At 41.0% G+C, this 17552-nt stretch overlaps 1 protein-coding gene across 2 annotated transcripts in view; it reads right to left on the reverse strand.

Annotated features, from left to right (window-relative positions):
* Nucleotides 1-17552, reverse strand: part of P2RY8 (P2Y receptor family member 8) — a 105150-nt gene that overhangs the window by 52350 nt on the left and 35248 nt on the right. Inside the window, exons 3-5 of one of the 2 annotated variants that reach the window (XM_056558802.1) lie at nt 15810-15854; nt 14943-14982; nt 6421-6526 (exon numbers count right to left, since the gene is read on the reverse strand). The gene's annotated coding sequence lies outside the window, so the exon portion shown is untranslated. Of the gene's footprint in view, nt 1-6420; nt 6527-14942; nt 15090-15809; nt 15855-17552 lie in introns of those variants that run through there. The other variant, XM_056558803.1, reaches the window with a different exon arrangement.

Genomic DNA, 17552 nt, shown 5'->3' on the forward strand with positions numbered 1-17552 from the left:
TCGGAGCCCTGTCGTATTTCAAGGAAACAGTTTAGTGCCACATATGGGGTATCTCCAAACTCGGGAGAAATTGTGTTACTAATTTTGGGGGCTTTTTTTCCTTTTACCCCTTATGAAAAAGAAAAGTTGGGGTCTACACCAGCCTGTTAGTGTAAAAAAAAAATTTTTTTTACACTAACATGCTGGTGTTGTCCTTTACTTTTTATTTTCACGGGAGGTAAAAGGAAAAAAAGACCCCCAAAATTTGTAACGCAATTTCTCCTGAGTACGGAGATACCCCATATGTGGGCGTAAAATGCTCTGCGGACGCACAACAAGGCTCAGGAGTGAGAGCGCACCATGTACATTTGAGGCCTAAATTGGTGATTTGCACAGGGGTGGCTGATTTTACAGCGGTTCTGACATAAGTGCAAAACAATAAATACAGACATGTGACCCCATTTTGGAAACGACACCCCTCACGGAACGTAAGGAGGGGTATAGTGAGCCTGAACACCCCACAGGTGTTTGACAAATTTTCATTAAAGTTGGATGGGAAAGTGAAAAAAAAAAAAAAAATTTCACTAAAATGCTGGTGTCACCCTAAATTTTTCATTTTCACAAGGGAAAATAAAAAAAAGCCCCCCAAAATTTGTAACCCAATTTCTTCTGAGTAAGAGCATACCCCATATGTGAATGTAAAGTGCTCTATGGGTGCACTACAATGCTCAGAAGAGAAGTAGCGCCATTGGGATTTTGAAGAGAAAATATGTCCGGAATTGAAGGCCACTTGTGTTTACAAAGCCCCCATGGTACCAGAACAATGGACCCCCCCATATGTGACCCCATTTTGGAAACTACACCCCTCATGTAATGTAATAAGGGGTACAGTGAGCATTTACGCCCCACAGGTGTCTGACAGATTTTTGGAACAGTGATCCGTGAAAATGAAAAATGTAATTTTCCATTTGCACAGCCCACTGTCCCAAAGATCTGTCAAACGCCAGTGGGGTGTAAATGCTCACTGCACCACTTTTTAAATTCTGTGAGGGGTGAAGTTTCCAAAATGGGGTCACATGTGGGGGGGTCCACTGTTCTGGCACCACGGGGGGCTTTGTAAATGCACATGGCCCCTGACTACCATTCCAAACGAATTCTCTTTCCAAAAGCTCAATGGTGCGCCTCCTCTTCTGAGCATTGTAGTTCGCACGTAGTGCACTTCAGGTCCACTTATGGGGTACCTCCATACTCAGAAGAGATGGGGTTACAAATTTTGGGGGGTATTTTCTGCTATTAACCCTTGCAAAAATGTGAAATTTGGGGGGAAACACACATTTTAGTGAAAAAAATATATATATTTTTTTACATATGCAAAAGTCGTGAAACCCCTGTGGGGTATTAAGGCTCACTTTATTCCTTGTTACGTTCCTCAAGGGGTCTAGTTTCCAAAATGGTATGCCATGTGTTTTTTTTTTGCTGTTCTGGCACCATAGGGGCTTCCTAAATGCGACATGCCCCCCGAGCAAAATTTTCTCTCAAAAAGTCAAATATCACTCCTTCTCTTCGGAGCATTGTAGTTCGCCCGGAATGCACTTCATGCCAACTTATGGGGTACCTCCATACTCAGAAGAGATGGGGTTACATATTTTGGGGGGTATTTTCTGCTATTAACCCTTGAAAAAATGTGAAATTTGGGGGGAAACACACATTTTAGTGAAAAAAAAATATTTTTTTTACATATGCAAAAGTTGTGAAACACCTGTGGGGTATTAAGGCTCACTTTATTCCTTGTTACGTTCCCCAAGGGGTCTAGTTTCCAAAATGGTATGCCATGTGGGTTATTTTTGCTGTTCTGGCACCATAGGGGCTTCCTAAATGCAACATGCCCCCCAAAAACCATTTCTGAAAAACGTACTCTCCAAAATCCCCTTGTCGCTCCTTCGCTTCTGAGCCCTCTACTGCGCCCGCCGAACACTTTACATAGACATATGAGGTATGTGCTTACTCGAGAGAAATTGGGCTACAAATATAAGTATACATTTTCTCCTTTTACCCCTTGTAAAAATTCAAAAATTGGGTTTACAAGAACATGCGAGTGTAAAAAATAAAGATTGTGAATTTTCTCCTTCAGTTTGCTGCTATTCCTGTGAAACACCTAAAGGGTTAAAACACTTACTGATAGTCATTTTGAATACTTTGGGGGGTGTAGTTTTTATAATGGGGTCATTTGTGGGGTATTTCTAATGGGAAGACCCTTCAAATCCACTTCAAACCTGAACTGGTCTCTGAAAAAAAGCAAGGTTCAAAATTTGGTGAAAAATTGGAAAATTGCTGCTGAACTTTGAAGCCCTCTGGTGTCTTCCAAAAGTAAAAACACGTCAATTTTATGATGCAAACATAAAGTAGACATATTGGAAATGTGAATAAAATAAAAAAATATTTTGAATATCCATTTTCCTTACAAGCAGAGAGCTTCAAAGTTAGAAAAATGCAAAATTTTCAAATTTTTCATCAAATTTTGGGATTTTTCACCAAGAAAGGATGCAAGTTACCACAAAATTTTACCACTATGTTAAAATAGAATATGTCACGAAAAAACAATCTCGGAATCAGATTGATAACTAAAAGCATTCCAGAGTTATTAATGTTTAAAGTGACAGTGGTCAGATGTGCAAAAAACGCTCTGGTCCTAAGGTGTAAAATGGCCTGGTCCTTAAGGGGTTAATACTGCATGGGCTTCTTTAAGTCTTTTTCTTTTTTTATCATTCAAAAAAGTTTTCAATCTTTTTCTTGAGTCTTTAACAATGAATCAGGCTAAATAGAACAGATACTATATATATATATATATATATATATATATATATATATATATATATATAATGTACCATACAATATATAATACTGTACCATACAGAAATATAAGAAAAACCTCTGAAAGGGAAATAAAAGTAATTTCTTGAATTTCTGAAATGTTATATAAAAGATATATTGTTCTTAGAAAAAGTCATGTTTACATGAAATATCCCTCAAAATGAAGTTAGTCAAAAATACCTCAGGGCTGGTGTTTTGCTAGGAACAAGTCAAATTAGTTCAAGGCTATAAAACTCTGTATGATGATCTTGAACGTCGCCTATGGTACCAGCCACATGTGCAGAACAGCTGACAGTATAAAACAATGTATTATTCTGCAACCTTGTCAGGCAGTAGTTCACCCAATCAATCAGACAGCTTTAATCTGTTCTTTCTTATAGAATAGACACACCCTGGAGGCTGGGTGCCATAGCAGAGCATCTGGAGTGGTAAAGCTAGAGTAAGAAGCTCTGTCCAGATCACCCAAATTTTCCCATTTATCTCATATTTTAATTTCCTTTAAAAAAAATGTTCAGTACTAATATATAGTCACCATTTAATTGATAAATCGTTTGCATACATAGTGCAGAACTAGTAATAGCTGTAGCTCCCATGTTTTGGATGTGCACATTGTATGAGTATTATAGTGTGCATATCCAGTACAGATTGGGGTTGTTTAGGGATATGACATTTTTTATTTATGACTGCAGAGGTGTAAAAGTAACAAATAAATCATACCTCCCCTCATTTCACTCAGCTCATTGTCTGACATGATCAGTGTCGGACTGGCCTACCAGAGTACCAGAGACACAATAATGTATCCTTAATATAGAGGCCCCAATGTCTAGCAATATGTAACCTAATTTTGATCTAACCCTAAAACCTCTTTCAAGATATCTTATTAAACCCTGGGTGTGTCATGATTACTTGAAGGGGTACTCTGCCCCTAGACATCTTATCCTCCATCCAAAGGATAGGGCATAGGATGTCTGATCACAGGGGTCCTGCTGCTGGGGACCCCCACGATCTCCCTGCTTCACCCTGCGTTCGTTTAGAGTGTCGGGTACAGCGCCGGAGGATTGTGATGTTGCGGCCCCACCCTGTTCGTGATATGCAAGTCTATGGGAGGGGGCATGATGGCCACCAGGCCCCCTCCCATAGACTTGTATAGAGGGGGCATGGCTGTGATGTCATGTGCCTCCGCCCCGCTTCGCCAGTCATCCGGCACAAAGCGAAGTTCGCTCCGTGCACCGGATGTCTGGGGTGCCACAGCCAATATCACGGGGGTCCCCATCGGCAAGACCCCCGCGATCATACATCTTATCCCCTATACTTTGGATAGGGGAAAAGATGTCTAGGGGCGGAGTACCCCTTTAAAGGTAGGATGAACTCTCTAAATAATTTTCTCTGGTGAGCCCACATGGCTTCAGTCCACCCCTAGAAGTGATCCTGTCCCTACTCATCACCACCTTCTGCTTCCGAGATGAGCTGCCTTAACAGGAACTGCCAGCTTAGCCAACCATTTACTGAGGCAGGACACCCCTGTTTTCTTCAGAGATAGTTTGTCTGAGAAGAAGTGGTGATGAGTGGGGACTGAATGACATCTGACTGGATTCTATGGGGGATTAGGAGACGTGAGTATGATTATTTTTTAGCAAGTGCTCAAAGAGTACCTCTCATTAACGTGATACATTTTATATTCCTCCCGGTTTACAGCCCCCATCATGATAAACCACCCCCTGTCTTTATTTTTTTTATAATTTTTTTAGTTTTCTACCATGATATTGCTCTGTATTTTCTGCTCAGTCTCTGATTCAGGTTCACAGACTGGGAAGGGGTGTTACCTAGCAGGCAGGACATCATCTGAAGTCATACAGGGGAGAACTTCCTCCCTCATGCCAGTGTGCAGTTTAGTGTGAGAGGAGCTGTGATTGGATAAGGCTGCACACACACCCCTCAGCACTCTAGGCTGCATTTCCTGTGTTTAGACTTTTGCCGGGCCAACAGGAGTCCAAAGTCTCTTGAAAAGATGTGGGAAAATGTGCTCTGGACAAGTAGGGAGACAAATAGTGGCAGCTTTTTTAAACACAAAACATAGAAAACTTCATTTTTTAAACTAAGTACATTAGAAAGATTTTTTTATTTACCATAAGGAGTGCAATAGCAAAAATTAGTTTTAATGAGAGTGCCCATTTAAGCATTGCACAGAGCTCATTCAAATCAATATTTTTCTTGTTATGCTCTCGGATCACTACTTTCACTTTTCAGAGACCTTTTGAAAAAATTAGAAGCAATCTGATTGGTTGCTATGGGCAACTGGTCAACTTTTCCTCTGCACAGGTTTTGATAAATCTCAGGTTCCCTAGAGTAAGAGAGGCCCTTTGGATAATGGGCAAACCCAGTACTCTATATTTTAAAATACATTACCATAACTGTATTTATTGACCAGATTAATTTGTGATTACTTATCTTCAGGGATAAAATAATTTTAGTTATCTGCCAAACAATGAAAATAAATTAATTCAAATTGAATTATACCAAACAGTGACATACGGGGTCAAATACAAATATTGTAAGTGGTATAGGTTTCTTTGTGGGATCCCTCTACACTGAAAACTTTAATAGACTGCACCTCATAGGCTCCATTGGCAGAAGTGTATCTTCTTCATTAAACAAGAAGGATTTGGTAGTTGTAATCAAGCATGAGTATCTTCCCCCAACTTTATCTGTTGGTGGCAAGTGAAGAGGTCCCCATATATATTATCGAAGTCAACCAGGTTTGGACAACTTTCCTCTAATATTTATGGTGACCTTTATGATTGCCACAGGTTGACTAAGACTCTATTTACATCTGAAAACTACCCTTCACTTGTGGTATGGTGTATGTCAGAAAACCAGCCAAACAGTATGCCGATGCATAGCATATTGTCCTTGTGCCAAATCCATTGATTTTAATGGACAGAATGTAGCCTAATTGTCATTATGGAGAGATTTATCATAGTATTTAGAGTTTTCTCTGAGCGCACAAAATGCTGCACATTCGCCTAAGCACTTTTGGTTTTTTTTTGCGATTTTTGTGGATATGCATAAAGTAGCAAACAGCCCTACCTAAGCAACTGTCAATCTTCACTTAACAGTGGTTGTGCAAATGTTGCACATAGGGATTAAATAAGTCACAAACCCCACCAAAAAGTTGCAAGCCTACATCAGGTGAGACCTGGCTTACAAAACTGTCTTTGGAGAGCACTTTTATTATAGATTTTTTGTTTTTTTGTTTATTTGCTTATGCGTGCCAAATGTATCAACCCCTTTTGATAGGATGATAAATGTGTCACCAGCAAAACCAAAGCAAAAAAAAAAAAGGCTTTAAAACTCACTTTCCAAAGACATAATAAATGTCCCCCTATATTTCGTACTTTTGCAAGCATATGCAGTGTTTTGTTGGCATCAAAAGTGTTTGTGGCCAAGCTGTGCAAAAACTCATTTTGCAGCAATCACACAATACAAAAACAAAAAGAACGCTATTTTACCATATCATGTGATTTATCCATTCTGTACAGATAGGGCAGCCATCTGATTTATTCCTCTTACCTTATTACATAATGTATTGGAGGTCACATCAGGGTTGTTTTTCCATGAAGATGTCTCACTGCTGCATGCTTACAGAACATTAAAAGGCTATGTTGAAGGAGACCTGCTGGAAGAAAGTAAAAAAAGGTGCTGTACTATGCCATTAAAGTGTGTTTTTCCTTAAGTATTATACATCTAGGCTGAGCTATAACTATCCTAGGTTTTATTATCATCACATATTTTCATCAATCAAGATTTTTTTGCAACTTCTTGAAGTCAAGGTAAGGTGTCGCTGTACTTTGGAGTGCTACTCTGGCAGTATTCTCTAATGCATGGCTCTCTAGCTATTGTTAAAGGGGTACTCTGCCCTAGAAATCTTTTCCCCTATCCAAAGGGGGACCCCGGCAATCTTGGCTGTGGTACCCCAGACATCCGGTGCACGGAGCGAACTTTGCTCTGTGCCGGATGGCTGGCGATGTGGGGCAAAGGCTCATGACATCACGTCATGCCCAGCTCGTGACGTCATGGTCATGCCTCCTCAATGCAAGTCTATGGGAGGGAACGGGGCCCCCATGATCAGACATCTTATCCAAAGGATAGGGGATAAGATGTCTAGGGGCGGAGTACCCCTTTAACTACAACTGTTATCCTGTTCTGACAAACTTTGGCCTGGGACTGACAAATGCCCCACTCCATCACAATATGGGACAAAGTGGAGACTTGAATTATCTTATCTCTTTTTTTGTTGTTGTTACAGATGTAGCTAAAATGGCTTAGTTTCAATAAACAGGGAAATAGTAAGGATGGCAAAAGAAAAAAAAAAAAGCATAAAAAGAAAAGTTCAAGCATCCCGTAGACACATATAATGGAATAAACCATACCTTGTATGCCTTTTTATGATTTGTGCAAAAATGTGTGGCTTTTCTCAGCTTTTTTTAACACCATGCTCATTACTTTTTAAAAAGTGGGTGGGGATTGGTGGGCAGGGACATGGCTTCTCATTTTTACAATAATTGAGACCAGAAATTGGGTAAATTATAGTTGAAATCTACTTATATGGATTTGGGTATTAGGCTCACAGTCAAATATGGCCTAATTTATTAAAAGGAAATTGGTTCACTTTGCTTCAGCACACTTAAGCTTAAAAATCCCCTCATTGTGTTGTCCAACAGAAAGGAGTTTTCCACAGATTGAAAACAATGTAATAAGAGGCTCAAGTGTACTAAATGTCATAAAAATCATGATTTTCCGATTTGTAGTGATCCGGCAGAGAAGCTGAGATGGGAACAATGTCTGATTTTTAAAGAATTTATTTGCAAATTATGGTGGAAAATAAGTAATTATTTGGTCACCTACAAACAAGCAAGTTTTCTGACTTTCATAGACCTGTAACTTCTTCTTTAAGAGTCTCCTCTGTCCTCCTCTCGTTACCTGTATTAATAGCATCTGTTTGAACTTGTTATCAGTATAAAAGACACCTGTCTACAACCTCAAACAGTCACACTCCAAACTCCACAATGCCTAAGACCAAAGAGCTGTCGAAGGACATCCGAAACAAAATTGTAGACCTTCACCAGGCTGGGAAGACCGAAACTGCAACAGGCAAGCAGATTGGTGTGAAGAAATAAACTGTGGGAGCAATTATTAGAAAATGGAACACATACATAACCACTGATAATCTCCCTCGATATGGGGCTCGATGCAAGATCTCACGCCGTGGTGTCAAAATGATCACAAGAATGGTGAGCAGAAATCCCAGAACCACACAAGGGAACCTAGTGAATGACCTGCAGAGAGCTGGGACCAAAGTAAAAAAAAGGATACCCTCAGTAATACACTACGCTGCCAGGGACTCAAATCATGCAGTGCCAGACGTGTCCCCCTGCTTAAGCCAGTACGTGTCTGGGCCAGTCTGAAGTTTGCTAGAGAGCATTTGGATGATCCAGAAAAGTATTGGTAGAATATCATATGGTCATAGTTGCATCCAAAGAACACCATACCTACTGTGAAGCATGGGGGTGAAAACATCATGCTTAGGGCTGTTTTTCTGCTAAGGGACCAGGACAACTGATCCATGTAAAGGAAAGAATGAATGGGGCCATGTATTGTGAGATTTTGAGTGAAAACCTCCTTCTATCAGCAAGGGCATTGAAAATGAAATATGGCTGGGTCTTTCAGCATGACAATCATCCCAAACACACCGCCCGGGCAATGAAGGAGTGGCTTCGTAAGAAGCATTTTAGGGTCCTGGAGTGGCCAAGCCAGTCTCCAGTTCTCAACCCCATAGAAAACCTTTGGAGGGAGTTGAAAGTCTGCGTTGCCCAACGACAGCCCCAATACATCACTAGAGCTCTAGAGCAGATCTGCATGGAGGAATGGGCCAAAATAGCAGCAACAGTGTGTGAAAACCTTGTGAAGACTTACAGAAAACGTTGGACCTCTGTCATTGCCAACAAACGGTATATAACAAAGTATTGAAATGAACTTTTGTTGTTGACCAAATACTTATTTTCCACCATAATTTGCTAATAAATTCTTTAAAAATGAGACAATGTGATTTTATGAATTTTTTTTCTCATTATGTCTCTCATAGTTGAGGTATACCTATGATGAAAATTACAGGCCTTTCTCATCTATTCAAGTTGGTGAACTTGCACAATTGGTGGCTGACTAAATACTTTTGCCCAACTGTATATCCTTCTGGAGATACGGTCTCCAGTACTGCGCACAGTACTCCAAGTGAGGTCTCACCAGTTTTCTGTACAGCGGCATGAGCACTTCCCCCTTTCTACTGATAATACCTCTTCCTACAGTATACATCCAAGCATTCTGCTAGCATTTCCCACTGCTCTATGACATTGTCTGCCTACCTTTAAGCCTTCTGAAATAATGAGCCCTAAATCATTTTCCTAGGTTAGGACTGTATCACTCTATAATCTGCCATTGGGATTTTACGCCCCAGAGTTTATTGCATCAACCCTGTTACAAATCTTTGTGAAAAGATAGTCCTTACCATCAAGACCTTCTGCAATATCATTGATAAATATATTAATCACTTAGGGCCCATTTTCACCTTAAGGACTTTTTTTGCAATTCTGATGGATCATTTCTTAAAAGGAATGGGTCTGTGTAAATGTACACTGCTCAATAAAATAAAGGGAACACTTAAACAACATAATGTAACTACAAGTCAATCCCACTTCTGTGAAATCACACCGTCCACTCAGGAAGCAACACTGATTGACAATCAATTTCACATGCTGTTGTGCAAATGGAACAAACAGGTAGACATTATAGGCAATGAGCAAGACACCCCCAATAAAGGAGAGGTTCTGCACGGGGTGGCCACAGATCACTTCTCAGATCCTATGCTTCCTGGCTGATGTTTTGTCCCTTTTGAATGCTGGCACTGCTTTCACTCTAGTGGTAGCATGAGACGGAGTCTACAACCTATACAAGTGGCTCAGGTAGTGCAGCTCATCCAGGATGGCACATCAATGCGAGCTGTGGAAAGAAGGTTTGCTGTGTCTGTCAGCGTAGTGTCCAGAGCATGGAGGCGATACCAGGAGAAAGGCCAGTACATCAGGAGACGTGGAGGAGGCCGTATGAGGGCAACAACCCAGCAGCAGGACCGCTACCTTCGCCTTTGTGCAAGGAGGAGCAGGAGGAGCACTGGCAGAGCCCTGCAAAATGACCTCCAACAGGCCACAAATGTGCATGTGTCCACTCAAACGGTCAGAAACAGACACCATGAGGATGGTATGAGGGCCCGACGTCCACAGGTGGGGGTTGTGCTTACAGCATATGCAGGATGTTTGGCATTTGCCAGAGAACACCAAGATTGGCATATTCGCCAGTGGCGCCCTGTGCTCTTCACAGATGAAAGCAGGTTCACACTGAGCACATATGACAGACATGACAGAGTCTGGAGACGCCATGGAGAAAGTTCTGCTGCCTGCAACATCCTCCAGTATTACCGGTTTGGCAGTGGATCAGTAATGGTGTGGGGTGGCATTTCTTTGGTGGGCCGCACAGCACTCCATGTGCTTGCCAGAGGTTTCCTGACTGCCATTAGGTACTGAGATGAGATGTTCAGACCTTTTGTGAGACCATATGCTGGTGCGGTTGGCCATGGGCTCCTAATGCAAGACAATGCTAGACCTCATGTGGCTGGAGTGTGTCATCAGTTCCTGCAAGAGGAAGGACTGGCCCGCCTGTTCCCCAGACCTGAATCCAACTGAGCACATCTGGGACATCATGTCTCGCTCCATCCACCAACGCCACGTTGCACCACAGACTGTGTAGGAGTTGGCAGATGCTTTAGTCCAGGGAGGACATCCCTCAGGAAACCATCTGCCGCCTCATCAGGAGCATGCTTAGGCATTGTAGGGAGGTCATAGGGGGACGTGGAGGCCACACACTACCGAGCCTCATTTTTACTGGTTTTTAGGACATTACATCAAAGTTGGATCAGCCTGTAGTGTGGTTTTCCACTTTGATTTTAAGTGTGACTCCATATCCAGACCTACGTTAGTTGATAAATTTGATTTCCATTGATCATTTTTTTGTGATATTGTTGTCAGCATATTCAACTATGTAAAGACAAAAGTATTTCATACGATTAGTTAATTCATTCAGATCTAGGATGTGTTATCTTAGTGTTCCCTTTACTTTGTTGAGCAGTATATAATGTGTATGATGCTAGCCATATACTCTGTTTGAAACATCTTATCCCCTATCCAAAGGATAGGGATTAAGATGTTGGATTGCGTACGTGACATCATACCATGCCCACTCCAATCATGTCCATGGGAGGGGGTGTGACGGCTATTACATAGTCGTCACGCCTCCTTTCATAGACATGAATGGAGAGGGCATGGCGGCTTGCACTACCAGTCATCGGGCATGGACCGTAGTTCACTCCGTGCACCAAATGACAGCAGTGCCCGCTGGAGATCGCGGAGGTCCCCAGTGGTGGGACCCCCACAATCTAACATCTTATCTCCTTTCCTTTGGCTAGGGTGCCCCTTTAAGTTACAAGGGAGGCCAAATGTTATTGCTGGTGTGAAATGTGAATATTCGCATTTATGTTACTGTTCATTATATTTTACTGAGGTTTCTGTGCAGTTTGGCAACGTGGTGGCTGGGAATTCCTGCCTTATACAGATTTTGGCATAAGGTAGTTTTGAGGTGTTAGCATGGGAAGCCCTTCAGGTGTGTGTGATTGGAGAGAGTGAGGTCCATTTTGTGGCATCCATGCTTCCATAAACAGGTGTTTTTTCCACTATGCGAGATTCTATGTTGTGAAATGCAAAAAGCTGAGAGTTCCTGGCCTGTATTTTTGGCAAGCAGCTGCTACTGGAGCAGTAGCAAGTGAAATGGCATGCCAGGTGTAGTGCTATGCCATGAGAAAAAAGGTTAAGAGAATGAAGCTGCGGCTTTAGGAGGAAAGCCCGAACTGACTGCTGTGGTTACAAGCTGAGACATCTGACTGCTGTGAAAGAGGGAGCAAATGCAGAGAAATGAGCCTGCCAACAAATTATTTATGTGGGAGCTGCTGGTGCAGGAGAGGAGACTAGAGAATAAGAGTAGCTGGAGAGATACTGTAACCACACTTCTAGCTCACTTCTGTGCATTGACCAAGCTTGCTGACCCACAGGGCTGAGTGCTTGACACTTTGTGAAATAAGATACAATTTGACCCAGTGCTCTGTTAAAATGTATCTATCTATCTTCAAGTGCTTTAACCCCTTAAGGAACAGGCCAATTTTATTTTTGTGTTTTCCTTTTTTCCTTCTGCTGGTGCAGAAGTATAACAACAACAACAACGAGCAAGGTCCAGAGTCTGGAGAGTGTGCCAAAACATACCCTTAGACCAAGGGCCTGGAGAAAGGGACAATGAGACCCCCAGCAAGGGCAAGGCAGAGTATTGTGTGGCCCTCTACCGGCCTGTGAATGTAAGAAAATGGCGATGCAAATACAGTGTTTGCATTGCTGCTCACCAGGATTTTCTCACCGGTTTGGGCTTACAAACATGAAATAATATCTCCACAACAGGACAAATATTACTGCTGCAGTGACCAAATAATACCATCATAATGTTACTAAACAAAAATCACTATAAACAGCAGCAATAATACCACAATAAAAGGGACACCATTATCATTACCAGGGTGACTGGATAATACCACCATACTGATACTGAATAAAAACAACCGTACACTAAACAATATCCAGTGCCCTTATATGATTCTAGTTCTACACAGGCTCTGCAGACTAGATAAGTGATTACAGTGCAGTTACTCGTCTCTACAAATTCTGCCAGATAAACATCTTAGGATCTGTACATTTCCAGCACATTCTCCATCTTTTTCCTACCTATAATGCACCAAATCATGCCCCCTAGGTACCCATCATAGTATGAGTGCATATGTTAGTGTGTTCGGGGGGAGGATAGGGGGATTGAGTGGTGGTGGATAGGTAATTCACCACCATTAGGTAGGAGCAAGCATACAGTCTCTGCAGTGTGAGGGGAAATCTGAGTAACCATAACTGTTTAGTGAGAGAAAGGCTTGTAAAAACAGGGGCCGGGCCATATAATATATATATATATATATATATATATATATATATATATATATATATATAAATATATAATAAAAAATAAGATGGAGTGGTCTGCAGCAGAATGAGCTAAAGTAAGAGGCTTCAGCAGAACCTAACATGTGACTACCCCACATGTAAATGTATCTAAGGTAAAGAATCCACATTACATTACTGCTATATCTGGCTCTGTTCACATTAGTGTTTTGTGGTTACCATCTAAAACTGAAGGTACAGTGCTTTTCAACCCCAAAAAAACCCCATTGGACAGAGGCATATTGTAGCTGAAAATGGGGTTGCCTGAATTTGGCTTGTAAGCCAAAAATGCACAAAAATTTTGGTGCAAAATTTTGTTACAGACTTCATTGGATGTGTGGTTTTTAAATTAGCAGGGTTTTTCATGATTGTTACTTAAAAAACACAAAAAACTAATAATACTGATAAATGATGAAAAATGGATTTGTGGAAGTGACCTAAAATGGGTCTGTTGTTAGGGCAATTCCATCTCTAGCAGCAGAAAGACCAGGAGAAAACACAAAAAGTGCATGTGTTGGAGGGGTGAGTTTGGCTAGTGCTATGCATAGGATAGTTTTGTGGGAGGGGGGGGGGCATGGCTAGTGCTATGCACAGGAGAAGCTTTGCATTACCCCTTCCTTTCTGTGCTGCTGCTGTTTTATTCCTTTATGCTCACATAGTACCTTGCAAGCTCAGTGTCTATAACACTCTTCTCCCCCCAACATGCCATCTATAGTGGCTTACTGTGTAAATCATTTCCCATTGTAGTTCCAGCTTGTTCACCATGGAGAGGGCTCTAAGGAGCTCAGTATCAGCAGTAAGAGCCCAAAAGTCCCCTTGTTACCACTCTGACATGTTAATGTGACAAAACCATGCATTTTTTTTTTAATCTTTTGAAAGTACAGATATGCTTTAAGATAACACAGTGCTAATATGCCCTACTAAATACCAACCTTGGGATGTTGGACATAAGGAAATTCCTTCTCTCTGTCTAGTTAAGAATAGTGCTTGGCATTAACAATATAGATTATGGAAAATAAACAAAAATGGGTTTTAAACTAATTTCTTATTTGAGAATGTATTAATACTAGCTCTACCTGTCACATAGCTTCTAATAAGGTGCAAAGTCTATCTAAGAAGTGCAGTAATTTATTACTTTCCCTATTTTGTTTTCATGATGTATGCTTATTCATCTTTAAATCCTGGACATATATGTTATATCATCAAAAAATGATTTATTGGTAAAGCTAGGCTTAGTTTTGCCCACTGCAACATAATTAGTCAAATAAATAGGCAGATAGGTAGGTGGATAGATTGATAGATAGATAAATAGATAGATGGATAGATATGAGACAGATCAGTTTGGATTCACTGCAGATTTCACTCAATTTGTAAACTCTCCTCTCTTTGTCTTCTACTATAATTTGAAGATTTTACGCTATGAATCTGCAGGTGAAATTCACAGTTTCTTTGTCCCATAAATCATAAACAGCTACAAACACTATATATACACTGTACATTCTGAGATGAGACAAATGCTGTAATAGGTCTGGAAACAGACACTCTGGAGGCGGTATGCTGCATAAAACCATAAACACAAACAAGGCGGGAATGTGGTGACAAGGTCATAAAGAATGACCGCATATTCATAATGATGTATATATTGACAATATAATGTCTCCGTTAACTAATACAACACCTTTTATACTGCTACAACTCTATAGAAAATACATGGCTATATTATAAATTACTAGAGACATATCAGTACGACTTTCTTGAGAAATGCATTGCTTCTTCAAAACCATTCAATTCTTGTGGTTAATAGCATATCAAAGGATGAGAAGCCAGAGATTAAACAAAAGGCACTACAAATGCAAGAAAATGGAGATAAACTTCTACGGGAGTCATATACCAGCCAATGCTTACCCAGTCTGTATCTCAGTTGTGGCTCAGACAGTCTTGTCATCTTGTCACCAAGTAAGAGCAAAAAAACATAAGGAGGACAGGAAATTAGATTATTTTTTTGCAACTGAATTGTTCTCAGCTATACTCGCTGTAGAGGCGGGGTCCTTAGAAAGGAAGACTTAACTGAGCATTTCTGTGTGCAGTGACACTTTGCATAAGGGGCATAAGATTCTGCAATACATTATTGTAACAGGAAACAGTTTAGCCACGAGAAGTGTACGTAAAACACTGAACAATCTGAAAGCTTAGTATTCAGAAAGATTTACTGCATCAGAAAGATAAAAGCAAAATACAGGGAAAAAAAACATGCAGTCTAAAAGAAGGATTTATTTTAGCCTCATACATGAGTATTTTTGCATTTTAAAAAGATTATTACAGTAAAAAGATCCCTTTTCCTGTAAGGGCACAAACGACTTACACCCGGGCCCCCTCTCTGCCACGAAAGGTAACACCAGTATTTTACAGTGAATAGAACATGGTGGGTAAAGGGCTCTATTGCAGAACTTAGATTTGTCCACAGGAGCTTCAAATTACTCCACTAGCCTCATGGGAAGATGTTGGAAACCTGTGGCTTGAACACAACTTTACTTTAGTAAACTATTCAATAGACACAGATCCATTGAAGATATTTGCAAGCCCAAAGTAAGTAAAAGGGGGTTTCCATGCTTATAGAAAATACAGAAAAGTACCTAAATCTGTCCAAATGATCACATGATGCCATTATAACTTAGGACTAATTATTTTTATGCGGCTAGGGTTGCTATGATTACTCACTGTCTTTACACACAGATTTGCTGAAACACATTTCTCTACTGTTCCCCTACTTACTGGGCACTGACAGTCTGCTGACCAGCATGTGAAACATGATCCTTCCTAAAAAGGAAAGGGAGGAGCATAGATGAGAGACGTGCAGCAGCAGTGTAATTTTTTTAAATTTTTTATTTATGAGCACTAAAAGACTAATGAAGAACTCAAGGATCTTAAAAAATCGAGTATGCCCTGAAGATGTTCGTCTCTCTTGTGCCACTGTGGTCACTTGGATCAGATGGTCAAACGAGCCTGCATTGTAGCAATTTTCTACCTTTCAAAAAAAAACTGTTTTATCACTTAGCAACAACCTGCAGCTATCTACTATGTATTTTACACTTCAACCAAGAGACAGAAAAAACTATTTGCAGCCTCCCAGTACAGAGGGGTGAGCGGAAGCAAACGCATGCTTCATTGTAGGAAAATGGGGAACAGCCATAAAATGGGGAAAAGGGAGAGAATAGTACCCTGCTGGCCTGTTAGAGTGCAACCATAAAGGCATGCAATGTGTAACATCAAGTACTAGAGAGGAGAGAAACCCTACAAACATGGTAATATGACTTCATGTGCATCTGTCTGACAGCTATAGACTGTAGTAGTGAATCCACTGGGTTTCTAAGGGGCTAGACTAAAGAGTGAGATCTAAGGGGCTCCCTGTTCTTTACCCTTTAACCCCTGTAAAATTGTGAAATTTTGCATCACTTTAGCAAATATGACTAAACATGTAAAAAAACTAAACAAAACCGTTCTTTAGTTTAAAAAGATAACGTCATTTGTAAAAACTTTTCATATGTCATCCAGACATGTCAAAAGCTTAGAATTCACCAGGTCTAAGGTCTGAGACCCGCTGGGATCATGAGTAATAGCCGGGTAAAGTGAGGTGCAGTGCCTGTTTCACTCCCCAGCTGTCAATAGAGTGAAAGAGACGGATCAGGCAGGCGGGCAACCAGTGAGTAAAGAGCGCTGCAGCACACTTTAGTCGGCTACTTCTGATGATCACAGCTAGTCTAGGACTGAGACCCCATGCAAGTTCTTTCAAATGAGACTAAGCCTTTAAGGATACAGAACATATGAAGCCATTTATTATAACATAGTTGTCTTGCTCCTTTATTCATGTACGCCCTGACCAGCTGATACTTCACCAGGGCATACGTTTATGCCCTATGGTGTGTATAATAAATGAAGCAAATGCAGGAACTGGCTTGCTTCATAGACGATGGACATCAGTGGCAACCACATTTATGCCCCCCATTAATCCTTTAGATGCGATGATCAATACTGATCACAGCATCTAATGTAGTTGTGGGACTTAATTACACTCATTGGACCACCCAGAGGTCAATTGCGTTGGTTCGAGTAAACCTGGTGGCTGGAGGTCATTTCACCTGCTCTGTGACGCTCTTCCAGGATATTTCCAAGACACTCTTCCAGGATGGTTTGCCCTTCTAGCAGGCTGTTCAATGGATCACTTTGCGGCCTTTTGGCTGATATAAAGTGTAGTATCTGTTCTTATCAGCGGTTTTCAGAAGGTTGCTTAGATCACAGGGCTGGATGTGCCCAGCTTGGCGGCTGTCCTGATGAGACCTGGTCTGTGTGGTCATTGAGCTGGGGGAATGTAGAACTGAGGTACATTGTGCCTCAGGGAATAGTGGCTCTGAGGTGACTGAACTCACTGGGAGAATAAGCATGTTCACAGCTTTTCGCGCTTCACCTTCTGATTTTCAGCTTTCTGGATAGGGTAGGATACATTTTTTTATAGATCTG

Source organism: Hyla sarda, chromosome 2 (assembly GCF_029499605.1).
Source record: "Hyla sarda isolate aHylSar1 chromosome 2, aHylSar1.hap1, whole genome shotgun sequence".
In the NCBI taxonomy this organism is placed as follows: Eukaryota; Metazoa; Chordata; class Amphibia; order Anura; family Hylidae; genus Hyla; species Hyla sarda.